The 13530-nt window shown below is 41.1% G+C and overlaps 1 long non-coding RNA gene across 1 annotated transcript in view; it reads right to left on the reverse strand.

Moving 5' to 3' along the window:
• Nucleotides 1-13309, reverse strand: part of LOC122564286 — a 26970-nt gene extending 13661 nt beyond the window's left edge. The window contains exons 1-2 of the long non-coding RNA XR_006315857.1: nucleotides 12923-13309; nucleotides 9357-9499 (exon numbers count right to left, since the gene is read on the reverse strand). This is a non-coding gene — a long non-coding RNA (uncharacterized LOC122564286). The remainder of the gene's footprint in view (nucleotides 1-9356; nucleotides 9500-12922) is intronic.
• Between the last annotated feature and the right edge of the window lie 221 nt (nucleotides 13310-13530).

The following is a 13530-nucleotide window of genomic DNA, read 5'->3' on the forward strand; positions in this document are numbered from 1 at the left end:
CAGAGGGTGGTACGTGTATGGAATGAGCTGCCAGAGGATGTGGTGGAGGCTGGTACAATTGCAACATTTAAAAGGCATTTGGATGGGTATATGAATAGGAAGGGTTTGGAGGGATATGGGCTGGATGCTGACAGGTGGGACTAGATTGGGTTGGGATATCTGGTCGGCTTGGACGGGTTGGACCGAAGGGTCTGTTTCCATGCTGTACGTCTCTATAACTCTATGAAGACATCCTCCACACATCTCTGTGGTAAGGAATTAAGGGACTCAAGACTTCGTTTCTTCTACCCTGACTGTTTTAGAGATGGTTAATCTGTTAGAGGCTTTGACTTTTCTCTTTTCATGATCTTCTTCCTACTGAAAGAAACCTGCACACTCTGCTTGACCTTCTGGGTGGTTCGTTCTGTCTCCTTCTGTGTCACAGGACACCTTGCTGCTGGCAACAACAGTTCTTCTTCCTCGTTTTAATGCACTGAACCATTTACCTCAAGCATTTTAAAAGTCTCATTCAGATGCATATAAGCTTTAGACTTCCCCATGCCATGGACAGGAATTCCACTAGTGTGAACCCGTCAAGGTTTCATGTTTCCATACAATTCCTGTCAGTGGATATCTTCCAAGGCACTGGGAAATGATAATGATCAGACTGCCTTCACCTCCAGAGTTGAACCAAGCCGTAATAATAGAGAAAGAAAATTGAAAAATGTTTTAGCAATAAGGTGATATTATTAATTTATCCATGTCTATCTCAATTGTTAAAATACACACAATATAATTTGGCTTTTTTAATCCTTTGCAATTATTGAGATGTTATAGGTCCTGTCTATATTTGATGGCTAGGGAGACGGGGACACACAATATCGCTGAATGAGATTTGTTGTGTTTTTGTACATTCCTTACTAAATGTTCATGTGAAGTCTGACTTGCATGATGATAATTTTGTGAACCATGGTTTTAAATGTGAGCACTGCTGACCTCCCATCTAAGTGATATCAACCCACTTAACACTCAGTGACTATAAATGGGACAGATGCAGCTGCATTCAAAACGCTTGAACACATTGGTGCTGGATCAGAATAACTGGGCAAAGCAGGCTGTTAAGATGGATAGCCATGTACAGTAATGATGTCCAGCACTCAGTAGCAAGTGTGCCTGAAAAATCTCCATTCCACATTCGATTCTAGGTGATAGAGGGTACAGGTTCCAAGTTAACGTGGTAAGGGAGGATGGTGGGGTTAGGTTGACACCTCAAGTCAGTTGATTGAGATCTGAAAATAGTAATGCAGATGGGTCATTGTTATATGAATGTTGTGTTGATCAGGTTGTCACTAGCATCCTTGTACACCTCTCAGTTGCTCAGGTATTTGCGAAAGACTCATATGGTCGCATACCCGTAATCTGCCAAATACTCTTCAGCTGAGAAGGGCTGATCTTCCACTTGCTCTTCCTCCTGAAACATCTGTGTGCGAAAACCGTTGGGAATTCAAAATCCTGCATCCTACCTAATTAAACCGACTGAAATGCATGTTTTCCATTCTTAAAGCCCCATAAAATCTCCCCCAATGACTTGAATGTTAATGGACCTCTCTGCCCCTTATGTTTTGGAGACAAGAAAGCAGTCATATTCCCAGATGCCACCATTCTATTTGATTGAAGTCCTTCCCACCTTAGACAAGGCAATTAAATTCAATCTAGCATGACCATCAAGTAAAATGTGGAGAAGGGCTAATGCCCGAAACGTCGATTCTCCTGTTCCCTAGATGCTGCCTGACCTGCTGCGCTTTTCCAGCAACACATTTCCATCTCTGATCTCCAGCATCTGCAGACCTCACTTTCTCCATCAAGTAAAATGTGTATGATGTGTGGAATGTGCAATTGATGAGTAGTGCAATGGAGTATTAATAATGCATGCATAATTCCTTTCTCACATAATTTATTAATCCATAAAGTAGAGAGGGGCATTCCAGGATTTAGTCATGGGAACAAGTAAGAGAAGCAACTATAAGGAAAAATCTAGACAAAAGTGATTACAATACCATAATGTTTAAGATAAAGATTGAGGATAACAAATGAGATGGAGGTGTAAATAATAGATTGGAAGAAAAACTGATTTCTAAGAAGATACGAGTGAAACAAGGGAAATTAAAATTACGCATATTATCAATATTATCAATAAAGATGGAAATAGAACAGTGATAAGACATTTAAAATGAATGCAAAAGAAATAACTCCAACAAAAATGAGCAAATTAGTTAGTAAATGAAAACCATGGATAAATGCCAAGCAAAGGAAAGTCTAAAACTAAAGGAACAGGCGTACCCATTGTCCCAATACTATGGCTGTAAAAGGTGTATTTTGTCCTGTTCTTTTTCTTTGAGGAGAGGTTTAAAGGCAGACATGCAAAACTGTCCATTGAAAACTCATAAAGTAAACCGCTTGTGAGGCCTTGGATTTATTTTTTAAAAATTGGAACAATAGAAGCAGCCTGAATGGGTGAAGTCAAGCTCCCACAGAACCGAGATTTTTAGTTTGAGTTTCAGCAGTAGCTGCTGTGGTCTTGAAGAAGTAGAAGCTATATTTTTCCATCTCTCAGATACTGCCAAAAGCTGGGGGATCTCTTCCTTCTGCGGGAGATGCATATGTATTTTTTTCTGAATTTGCCTTTGTCAAGGGTGTGTTTATGGGAGATTACTCTAGTGGAACAGTTAATTAGTAGTACTTAATAATCTATTACTCTGTTAAGTTTTCTAATAGGGTTAAGTTATTCCAATTTCTTCTTTCTTTGCTTCAAATCTGGTAGTCTGACCAATTGAATTACACCTGGAATGCACACGTTATACCTATCTTTAAAATAAGAAAAAGCTTAGGTCTAAGCTATCTTCTTAATATATTTTGAGGAGGGGTTGGTCTGGTCCATATTATCCATTTACATAGATGACAAAACATATGTGAAGGCTACGAGCTGATACAAAAAACAGAAAAGTAAAAGAAACTGCAAAACATAATATATCAAATATAAAAATAGCAAAGTTTTCTACTGGTACACAATATATTAATTAAAATGCTGAAAATGTGTTGCTGGAAAAGCACAGCAGGTCAGGCAGCATCCAAGGAACAGGAGAATCGACGTTTCGGGCATAAGCCCTTCTTCAGGATTCCTAAAGAAGGGCTTTATGCCCGAAACGTCGATTCTCCTGTTCCTTGGATGCTGCCTGACCTGCTGCGCTTTTCCAGCAACACATTTTCAGCTCTGATCTCCAGCGTCTGCAGCCCTCACTTTCTCCTCCCATATTAATTAAAATATCAGGATATGAATCGAGGCATTGACAGATACACACAATAAGTTCACATGTATAGAAGGCAGAAGTGGTCAGTCATTACCTTGCCTTGCCATGTATTCATGAGACCGCTATGGTGAATGTGGCATTTGAAGAAGAGGTCAAAAGAATATAATGACATTTAAGGTAGAAAGAGGAAGATGACTGATACATTGGATAAAACGTGTGTCCAGGTGGATTTCTTCTGTACTTAGTTAAAAAAAAACAGAAGGAAGGGTTGAAAAAGGCACTGTTACATGTGTGGGGGGTTGGTTAGCTCATTTGGCTGGTATATGATGCAGAGTGGCACCAATAGCATGCATTCTATTCCTACACTGATTGAGGTCACCATGAGATCACCATGAAGGTCCTGCCTTCTCAACACTGCCTGATGTGTGGTGACTTTCCTGTTAAACCACCACCAGTCATCTCATTCTAATGGGAGATTAGCCCAGTGGTCCTCTGAGACTATGGCTACTTTCCTTCTATTACATGAATATAAAATTACATTAGAGGAAGAGTGTGCAAGGACTAGTTATAGCTAAATGCAATTTCTCTATATAAAAAAAACGGGAGATAGAACAAGTCCAGAGATCTACAGAGTAGTTAATTTAACAGAAGTGATAGGAGAAGTAGAATCCTGACTCAAGGTTGTAATAAAAACTGAAACATGTTTTAAAAAAAAGTTATCAGAACAGGTTTCCAAGGGATCAATCTTATGTAATTCTTCGAAAAAGTACCAGATGGGTAGATGAGGATAATGCAGTAGATGCAATATATTTTAATTTCCAAAAAACCTTAAATATGAAAATGAATCGCGCATTGAAATCAAAGGTCAGAATTTGTAGCATCAGGAGCAAGCTTAGAACAGTACAGCACAGGATCAGGCCTTTTCACCCATGATGTTGTGCTGAACATGATGGCAAATTAAACTAATCCCTCTGCCTGTCCTTGGTCTATATTCCTTGCACATTCATGTGCTTTTCTAAAAGTGCCTACAACGCCCCTATTGTATCTGCCTCCACCACCCTGGCTGCACGTTCCTATGTAAAACATTTGCCCCTCACATCACTTTGAACTTTCTCCCCTCACCTTACATGTCCCCAATATTAAAATGTTTCAACTCTGGGAAATAGATTCTGACCATCAACTCTATCAATGCATCACATACTTTTGTAGCCTTCTATCAAGTCTCCCCGCCATTTCCACTGCTCCAGAGAAAACAACGCAACTTGTTCTAGCCTCTCCTTATAGCTCATACACTCTAATCCAGACAACATCCTGGTAAACCTCTTCTGCACCCTCTCCAATGCCTCCACATCCTTCCTGTGATGTGGTGACCAGAATTGAAGTGCAGCCAAACCAAAGTCTTATAAAGCTGCAGCATGACATCCTGACTGTTGTACACAATTTCCCAACCAACAAAGCAAACATGCCATATGCCTTCTTTATCACCTTATCTGCTTGCATGGCCACTTTCAGGGAGCAATGGACATGAACTCCAAGATCTTCATGTTTTGAAAAGTGTCCACCTTACAGGAGAGGATGTGCCGGAAGTCTTAAAATGCATTAAGGTAGATAAATCCCCGGGACCTGATGGAGTGTATTCCACAACTTTGTGGGAGGCCAGGGAGGAAATTGTGGGGCCGCGAGCAGAGATATTTGTATCATCGACAGTCACAGGTGAAGTGCCTGAAGATTGTGGCATTATTTAAGAAAGGCTGCAGGGCAATGGCTTGGAACTACAGATCAGTGAGCCTAACATCTGTGGTGGGTAGGTTGCTAGAGGAGATGCTGAGATACAGGACCTACAGGCATCTGGAGAGGCAGGGACTCGTTTGAGATAGTCAGCATGGCTTTGTGCATTGGAAATCATGTCTCACAAATTTGATTGAATTTTTGGAAGGGGTGACCAAAAAAGTAGACGAGGGCAGTACGATAGATGTTTTCTAGATGGACTTTAGCAAGGCTTTTGACAAGGTACCACATAGTAGGTTGTAGAGTAAGGTTATATCTCATGGTATCCAGGGAGTGGATATAAAATTGGATTGATGGTAGAGGAGAGAGGTTGCGGTAGAGGATTGTTTTTCAGACTGGAGACCCGTGACCCGTGGTGTAATGAAGATACACAAATCACAATACGTAATGACACATTATAAAGTCATAAAGAAGCCACATTATAAAGTCATAAAGAAGCAAACTGAGAACCAACTTTTGTTTCTGGAGTGAGTGAATTCAAAAATAGAGATGTTAAACTAGTATAGAACTTTGGTTATCTAGATTTCAAGTGTGAACAGTTTTAATTTTTAAGTGGAGGAAGCGCAAAATGATTTGATAGAATTCTAGAAGAAATGAAAGGTGACACCAAACAAGAAATATTGATTAGGCTGGGACGCTTTACTGGAAAAGAGAAAAGGGGGTTTAAGTTATGGCTACGAAAATATTTGATCAGGGTGAGGTGAAGGCTTCCCATTTTCCAGCCGTCCCTTTACCTGCGAACATCTGCTCCCAATCAGCTTTTTAAAGTTGTCTAATACTATCAAAATTGGCCTACCTCCAATTTAGACCTTCAACGTTTAGATCTGGTCTATCCTTTTCCAGCAACGTTTTCAAGCTAAAACAAATATGGTCACTGGCTCCAAAGTCTTGTCTACTGACATCTCAGTCACCTGCCCTGCTATATTTGGGAAGAGTAGGTAAAGTTTTGCACCTTCTCTAGTCGGTACATCAACATACTAAATCAGAAAAGTTTCTTGGGCACACTTAACAGATTTCTCTCGTTCCAAGCCCTTAAGACAATGGCAGTCCGAGTTTATGTTTGGAAAATTAAAATCCCAAACCATAACCACCCTATTATTCTTACAGATAACTGAGACCTCCTTAGAGATTTGTTTCTCAATTTCCCTCTGACAATTGGGGGAGCCTACAGTACAATCCCTATAAGGTGGTCATCCCTTTCTTGTTTCTCAGTTCCACCCAAATAACTTCCCTGGACATATTATCATGAATATTCTCCTGAAGTACAGCTGTAATAATATCCCTAATCAAAAACACCACTCCCTCTCCTCTCTCACCTCCCCAGCTGCCCCCCACCCCCCAACATTCCTTTGCATTTATATCCTGGAACATTAAGCTGCCAGTCATGTCCCTTCCTGAGGCACGTTTCTGTAATTGCTATGAGATCCCAGTCCCATGTTCCCTACTGTGTGCTGAATTCATCTGCCTTAACTGTTAGGCCTCTTGCATTGAAATAAATACAACATAATTTATTTGCCCTACCTCATTCTCTGCTATGTTCCTTTCTGCCCTGACTGTTTGACTTGCTCCTTTTCCCAGCTGTACCAGTCTCAGATTGATCAAATTTCGAATAACATAGTTTAGCCGAGCATCGGGACATTGCGATCTTGCTAGATGATCCAATATTCGGATAATCGAATGCTGGATAATCAAGGTTCCTCTGTATTACTACCCTAAAGGACCTCCTTTTTAAAGTCCTGCCGAACTTCCTTTATTCTCCCTTCAGAATCTCATCCTTTTTCCTTCGTATGTCATTCGTTGCAATATGTAAAATAACCTCCTGCTGGTCCCTCTTCCTTTTGAGAATATTCTGCACCCTCTGCGAGATACCCTTGATCCTGGCACCAGGTAGGCCACACACCATTCTGATATCTCACTGTCAGCCACAGAAACATCTGTCTGTGCCTCTGACTGGAGAGTCCCCATCATAATTGATCGCTTGGAACCTGGTGTACCCCTCATTGCATTAGAGCCAGTCTCGGTGCCAGAAACCTGGCTGTCGGTGCTACATTCCCCGAGAATCCATCACCCCCTACATTTTCCAAACAGCACACTTGTTTGAGATGGGAATAGCCTGCTCACTATTGTAGGTTTACAAAAAATGTGAAGTTACACTTTAAAACATTGGTTAGCTGCTCCCTTGCTGTGAGCTCTCCCACACAGGATTCTCCAAGGTCAGCTGTGAATTTGGCTGTTTGCTAATTTTTCTTGGACAAACTCCAACTTAAAAACAAACTGCAGAGTAATCAGCTGGGTCAGACTGCAGAGCAGGTTAACTTCTCTGTTTGATTCACTTCCCATGTGTCACTCCCTTTGTCCGTCTTCCTCCTTTTTAAAGTGCCATTGTTTTGATCTTTGGGGTTTTTTTCCCCAAAGCTCCAAAACAATGCAACAGCTTATAAAACAGTAATTACTGTTCCTGGAATTCACAGAAATCAGCTCCAATCCTGAAAATAACTCAAAAAAGGAACAGCCCTTACGGCCACAATTTTGTCCCGTTCTCCCTGGTGTTTGACAAGATCCCTATGGGAGACTGGTTAGCAAGGCTAGATCACATGGAATACAGGGTGAATGAGCCATTTGGATACAGAACTGGCTCGAAGGTAATGGTGGTGGTGGAGGTTTGCTTTACAGACTGGAGGTCTGTGACCAGTGGTGTGCCACAAGGATCTGTGCTAGATCCACTGCTTTTAGTCATTTATATCAATTATTTGAATGTGAACATAGGAGGTATAATTAGTAGGTTTGCAGACAACACCAGAAATGGAGGTGTAGTGGACAGCTAAGAAGATTACCACAGGGTATAATGGGATCTTGATCAGATGGGCCAATGGGCTGAGGAGTGACAGATGAAGTTTAATTTAGGTAAATGTGAAGTGTTGCATTTTGGAAAGGCAAATCAGGGCAGGACTTAAACACTTAATGGTAAAATACTGGTGAGTGTTGCTGAATAAAGAGACCTTAGAGTGCAGGTTTATAGTTCCTTGAAAGTGGAGTTAGATAGGATAGTGAAGCAGGCATTTGGTACACTGGCCCTTATTGGTCAGAGCGTTGAGTACAGGAGTTGGGAGGTCATGTTGCAGCTGTACAGACATTGGTTAGGCCACTGTTGGAATATTGTGTGCAATTCTGGTCTCCTTCCTATCGGAAAGATGTTGTGAAACTTGAAAGGGTTCAGAAAAGATTTACGAGGATGTTGCCAGGGTTGGAGGATTTGAGCTAGAGAGGGAGGCTGAACAAGCTAGGGCTGTTTTCCCTGGAGCGTCAGAGGGTGAGGGTGACCTCATAAAGATTTATAAAATCATGAGGGGCATGGATAGGATAAATAAACAAAGTCTTTTCCATGGGGTGGGGAAGTCCAGAACTAGAGGGGCATAGGTTTAGGGTGAGAGGGGAAAGTTATACAAGGGATCCAAGGGGCAACGTTTTCATGCAAAGGGTGGTACGTGTATGGAATGTGCTGCTAGAAGAAATGGTGGAGACTGGTACAATTAAAACATTTAAAAGGCATCTGGATGGGTATATGAATAGGAAGCATTTAGGGAAGTATGGGCCAAGTGCCTGCAAATGGGACTAGATTAATTTAAGATATCTGGTCAACATGATGAGTTAGACCAGAGGGTCTGTTTCTGTGTTGTTCATCTCTATGACTGTATGAGGTAGAAGAGATGTTTCCATTGGTGGGTGTGACCAGACCCAGAGACAATCAAGTTAGGTAGTCTCTAATAGATCCAATAGGGAATTCAGGAGAACCTTCTTTACCCAGAGTGTGCTGAAAATGTGGAACTCACTATCAGAAGGAATAGTTTTGGTGCACAGCAGAGATGCATTTAACAGGATGTTAAAAATGCACATAAGAAAGGAATAGAAATATAAACAGAAAGGGCAATAAGAAAGAGTGGGTGAAGGTTCACGAGTAGCATTTACATCAGCATGGATCCATTGAACTGAATATTTTTGAGTGTGCTGGTAACACTTTTTAAATATGTTTAACATTATTCAATATTGAAATTGTTGGTTTTATCTAAATATTCAACCACCACAATGGAGAAAGCTGGCTCTTCTGGTTATAAATATACCATGGCATAGGAAATCATCATTATCCAGTGCAAATAAATATCATATCAAATTCTGCAGCTACTTGGATTTTAACATTCCAAGCACATAATAAATCCCAACAATAATTTTAATGGAAATAACATTGCGCCTTCACTGCCTGAATTGCACAGCAGGTCATATTACCTTTTCTGTAATTATTGGACAGTCATTCGTGTTCTTTGCTTTAGATTTCCATCATCTGCAGACTAATATCACATTGTGGAGAATAAGATTGTGTGCAATGGCTGAAGTGGAGCTGGTTCATACTCAAGTTATTTTAGCAGGTTCTGGCACAGTAAAGTAGAACATTATCAGACATCTATACACTTATGGGACTCAATATAACCAAAAATAAATAGCTGAGAAATGTCAGACACATAACAAAAACAATATGAATAATGGAAATTTCGTAAGTTATGGAACACTGGTTCAGCATGATAGAAGTTTGAATAGGCAACCAAATCTGCTGGACATTATGGTCAGGTAGTTGTTTTCATAGAAAACCTACAGTGTGGAAACAGGCCTTTTGGCCCAACAAGTCCTTGAAGAGTCACTCACTCTATTACTCTACATTTACCCCTGAATAATGCATCTAACTTACAAATCCCTGAACACTGTGGGCAATTTAGCACGGCCAATTCACCGAACCGGCACATCTTTGGATTGTGGGAGGAAACCAGAGCACCCAAAGGAAACCCGTGCAGACATGGGGAGAATGTACAAACTCCACACAGACAGTCGCCCTAGATTGGGATCGAACACAGGTCCCTGGCACTATGAGGCAGTAGTGCTAACCACTGAGCAACTGTGCTGCCCGAGTTACATAGCAGGGAGTTACATATGAGAACCTGGTGAAATCTCTCTCATATCAGACTCCAAAGGAATTTCCCAGGAAAAAAAGATTCCACTAGGCAATTCCCTTAAGCTCAGAAGCCTCCAAATGTATCCATTTAAATGGGAAAACTTAAATGGCCCAGTTGAAGTTATGTAAAATAGTTACCCTGGAAATGTTAGAGTCTTAAAGACCCAGTCTAACTCCTGTGCAACCATTAAACGCAACCCTTTTTTAAAAAACAATCCATTCATGGGATGAGAGCTTCACTGGTCAGGTGGGATTTATTGCCCATCCCTAAATGCCCAGAGGGCAGTTAAGAATCAACTACATTGCTTTAGGTCTGGAGTCACATGTAGACCATACCTGGTAAGGGTGGCACTTTCTTTCCCCAAGAGACATTAGTGAACCAGATGGTTTTTCTTCCAAGAATCAACAATAGATTCGTGGTTATCATTAGACTCTTAAGTCCAGAGCTTTATTGAATTCAGAGTGGCTCTCTAATGCTCAGCCTTTACATTTCAGAATGCAGTAGCTGATTGCTGTGAGAAAGGGGTGATGGTTTGCCTTGCCCTCTCTGTCCTGCACCACAAGGAACTCGTCAGAATGGAATTGTGGCTGCACATTTCTGAAGGAGCCGTAATTGAAATCTCTCAGAAATGCAAAGCCTTTTCACATATAAATAAGGAAAGGACCTACCACCTACACTCCCTGGAAAAATCCAGCCCAATTCATTTATATCTGGATAAGCAATGCCTATTACAACAAATCAATAATAATATTGCTATTTGGTAATTTACTTCCAAATGATCCTCAGCTAAAACATGTAGCAAGGTTCAGTAACATAACAGAAGATTACATTGAAATTTCAGCCTGCAAATGGGGCCACTTAATTCAACTGGTCTATGCTGTACTTTAACTTCTTCTTAGAAACACCTGCCCAGGACCTTCACCATAGCAGCCCTGACTTCATCTAATGCTGTTAGTAGACTGTGGAGGAGAAAGTGAGTCTGCAGATGCTGGAGATCAAAGTTGAAACTTTATTGCTGGAACAGCACAGCAGGTCAGGCAGCATCCAGGGAACAGTAGATTCGACGTTTCGGGCACAGGCCTGAAGAAGGGCCTGTGCCCGAAACGTCGAATCTACTGTTCCCTGGATGCTGCCTGACCTGCTGTGCTGTTCCAGCAATAAAGTTTCAACTGTTAGTAGACTGTCCCTTCTCTTCTCTCTCCTATCATCCTTTAGCTTCTCCTTGGATGCATCTGTGCATCATTAAATCAATTATTCAACGTATGGGAGTAAGCTCTTGTCAATGGATACTTGTTGCAGTGTCTTCCAGGGTACTGGTCTTGTGGAAAGTGGACATTTCAGTCTCTGGCATAAATGGAAAGGGGTCTCTGCTTGGTGTTGTGTGTTGTTCGTGTGATTTCAAAATGGCTGCAGCTGAATGTGACCTTTGGAGGATGCCATTGGTTTGTGGCAGTTGCACTAATATTTTGCTCCATGCACGTAGGCTTAGTGAGGCAAGCTTTCCATCATTTGATCTTCATTTGTATAGATAACAACTTCAATGGAACAGGATGATTCTATAATTGGTATACAGTTCACAGCTCTGAATTAGTACTCTGGCAGTGAAGATTGAAATATTTCTCAGTTGATTTCTCCACGGAAACATCTGTCTTTGGGACACTTTCTCTTCTTTTGATTTAGAAATAATTTAAACACTAAAGTTTTAATAGTAAAAAAAGTTTGGATCTGGTGTGGGATTAAGTACTTAAAGTCTTAAAAAAAGTCACATTTCCAACCCAAACCTAACACCCACCCATCCAATTCGGTCTTTGGTTAAGGTAGGATAGTAGGTAGTAGTCAAAACATACCAAGGAAGTAGGTTAGCACTTAAAACATCCAAAGCTAGGAATACTGCGACAAGTAACGTAAAGGAGTAACATGTATCATGGATAAAGGAGAGCCTGTAGATATACTATACTTGGATTTCCAGACATCAGGAGTATGATGGAATACTCCTCACTTGCCTGGATTGTTCCGGCTCAAGATGTTTGACAGCAGTCAAGATAAAGCAGCCCACTTGATTAACACTATATTCACAAACATCCACTCCCTCCACCATCAATGCTCAGTGACTGCACTGTGTACTATCAACACGATGAACTGTAGAAATTCACTAAAGATCCTCAAAAAACACCTTCCAAATCCACAACCACTTCCATCTAGAAGGACCAGGGTAGCAGATACATTGAAACACCACCACCTGCAAGCTCCCCTCCAAGCCACTCACCGTCCTGCCTTAGATATGTATCGATGTTTCTTCGCTGTCACTGGGTCAAAATCTTGGAACTGCCTCCCAAAGGTTACTGTGGGTCAACCTGTATCACATGGACTGCAATAGTTCAAGCAGGCAGCTCACTACCACCTCCTCAAGGACAACTAGGAACAGGCAATAAATGCTGGCCATAAGTGAATAAAAACAATATATAATGATATTCCCAGTGTCATTTAGTTTATCAGCATGGATTAGGCTTGGCCAATTCCTCAAGAATCCAAATTGCTAGCAGCTACATCCAGTGAGGACTGGATGCATCCTTCTAAATCCATTATGCTTGCCTCAGCTACCTGCTCTGAGCTTTCCCAGGGTGCCTCTGATCTCCCCAGACATCTGATTCCTCTGCTCAGATTCCCTATCCCACAAGGTGTCAGACGCACCCCTAAGTCCATAAACTCCTCTCAGCAACTCCCCCAGCGTTTGGCAGCTCGACACTATCAGCAGAGTGTCTGTCTCTCTCACACTGAGAGAATAACGTGACATTTTATTAAATAGTTGTCTAAATTAGCGAAATAAATCAGATTTCAAACACTTACAGGTTAATGTAAGATGAGCAGCTGTAAGCCTGGTTCACAATGAAACTACTGAGTTTGCAGTCCAGTTGACTCAAGGTTTGTCACTGATTAAAAAACAGCTGCGATCAAAGGAAATTCAAACAACTTCAAGGACTCTGAATAGCTTTTCCTGTAAACTTAAGATAAAAAGTGACCTTTCTCGATTAATTTCTGTCAAGGGTATCTAAGCTCATTTAGCACTTTATTACAAAGAAATTGATTCCCTCGTGCCCTTTGCCACAAGAACATTTTTTTTTAAATAAATCAGGCATGCTGATGTTTGATTGTTGTTTAAGAGAAGTGAGAGGGTGACGATGTTGAAATGGAAGGAACTGAAATGAGCAGTGAGTTTGGTTTCACTACTCAATTATTAACTTGTTAGAATTAAATAGATACAGACCATTCAGTTCCCCATGATCTTCCTCCCAAGTCTCTTCATCTAACCCTATCAGCATAGCTCGCTAATTCTTTCCCCTCATGTCGGTGTCCAGTTTCTCCAGTCCTCTCAATTCTGACAGCTGATTGGCTGTCACGAATCTGCACATTAGTATTTATTGGTTGTTCCCGAGAGACTAATGGACAGAATGAGT

The sequence above is a fragment of the Chiloscyllium plagiosum genome, chromosome 29 (assembly GCF_004010195.1).
Source record: "Chiloscyllium plagiosum isolate BGI_BamShark_2017 chromosome 29, ASM401019v2, whole genome shotgun sequence".
Classification (NCBI taxonomy): domain Eukaryota; kingdom Metazoa; phylum Chordata; class Chondrichthyes; order Orectolobiformes; family Hemiscylliidae; genus Chiloscyllium; species Chiloscyllium plagiosum.